Source organism: Merops nubicus, unplaced genomic scaffold (assembly GCF_000691845.1).
Source record: "Merops nubicus isolate BGI_N331 unplaced genomic scaffold, ASM69184v1 scaffold26177, whole genome shotgun sequence".
Taxonomy (NCBI): domain Eukaryota; kingdom Metazoa; phylum Chordata; class Aves; order Coraciiformes; family Meropidae; genus Merops; species Merops nubicus.
Window position 1 is genome coordinate 77,249 of NW_008620783.1, and position 1,979 is coordinate 79,227.

The window sequence follows — 1,979 nt, forward strand, 5'->3', positions numbered from 1 at the left end:
GCCGCCCCGCCCCCCTGCGCTCCCAGCGCCGCCCCTCCCCGCCGCGTCCGTGCAGGGAAACACGCATCGCTGGGAGCCACTTTCACGATTTTGTTGCGAGCGGGATTAGCTGGATTAGGGGCTGATTCATAAGGACCCCCTGCGGCTGTGAGGAAGTTTCATCACAAGGTCAGTGTGGTGTGAACTATATTCTGTCAACACCACCACTGCTTATAGCCGGCTACAAAAAATACAAAAGGGGGTAAAAAAAATTGCAAGTGAAATATATGAATGAACAGTTTATGGCAACAAAGAGATTTACAGATTTCCCCATCAGCTGCTTAAGAAGATGTGTACCCTTCAACGCTGTGCTCCTTTAAAACAAAACAAAAAAAATCCCGCACAACCCTGCATTAGTCATTTTTAATTTATAAAGAATTCAGTGGTTTAGGAGGTGGGAGGAACCTGGGGAATAAGTGTAGCAACCCACACACAAAACCACAGAGGAACTCTTGGCACGTAGTCCAAAACCAGTCATGCAGCTCAAAGATTGTTGCACTGTTTAGATTTTATTACATATAACACTGTCACCTTCAAGACTATTTAATTCCTAGCCCCTGAAGTGCAGTAACAGAGACATTTAAAAACAAAACAAAACGAAAAAAAAACAAACAGAAAACCAAAAAGGTGGACTGGAATGCAGAAAGAAGGTAAATTAAAGCTGGTTTTGCTCCTTAAAGCATAATTAGCAACCCTGTACTTCCAGCCCAAAGATTCCCCTCACCCCATCGCAATGACATCACTCAAAAACAGCAACACTTTGATTGCTGGCACGATGCAAAATAAAACCTATAGTGAAAGGGGGGGACTTGTTTTGCGTGTGTGTAGTTTTTGGGGGGTTTTCGTTTTTTTTAAGAGCAGTCCCTCTTGCACAGAACCAGGCTGTTCAATCAAAGCCTTATCTGTTTTATTTCTGTCTGTCTTTCTCTTCTGTTTAGCGTATTCACCAACAAGAGAAAAGGGGGTAAAGCAATGGAGGCTTTGACCTGCAGCTGTAACACAATACTTTCGCACAGCCCTGTCGACCCCTGACATAAATTTTACACCGCAGCTGGCATTTACACACTTAACATTACCATATGTATAGCCTACTCTGTGCTAATTATGCTAATCACCTGTCTAACTCTCTGCTGCGAAAAATGGTTGTATTTAGCAGTCCACTGCCTACCAATACAGCTTACTGTGTGGCTGAAATGTACATTCAGACGGCTCTGAATGGCAAGATTTTTCCACGTTGCTGGCTTCATTCAGACCACAGAAAAATTTATTCAAGTCAACTGGTTTCGGTCCGCAACAAAAAAGTTACGAGAAAAAAGTGAGTGTGTTCCTGCCCTAACATTCTAAGTCTGCTTGCAAGCAAAATGATAAATCAATTGGTGTGGGAAACAAAAAGGGAGAAAGATTTCTTTTGCAAGCCATGTGAAACTGTAGCCTATTTAAAAAAAAAAAGGGGGGGGGGGGGAAAAAAAAAAAAGAAAAAAAAGAAAAAGAATAAAAAAGGTCATCCTATTTCCCCAAATCTCTAGAAAGAACAGCTAATAGATGTTTACAACTGATAACAATTCTCTCAAGTTGCTAGCTTTTATTTACACTTGGAAGTCATACTAAACACATTTTAGCTTTGTTTCTTGATCTTAATAATTTGGACTATAGCATCGCATTTTCTATTATCTGTTTCTATTTTTTATTATTAGTTCAAAATCATCAGTTTCTGAATAGCAAGGGGTTCTTTCCTGAGTATGGGTAACGCCTCAGAAAGTCAGGAGAGTAAGACTGGTGTAAACGAAGTCAGAATCAGGCCCACGTTGAGAGGCAAATAGGATGAATACATGGGAAATACTCACCAGGAAAACCGGTGCAATAAAATATCTTCTTTAAGTACACGTGTACATTTTTTGCCCTTACAGAAAAGGTAACTTAGGAAGAAAAATTTAAAGTTG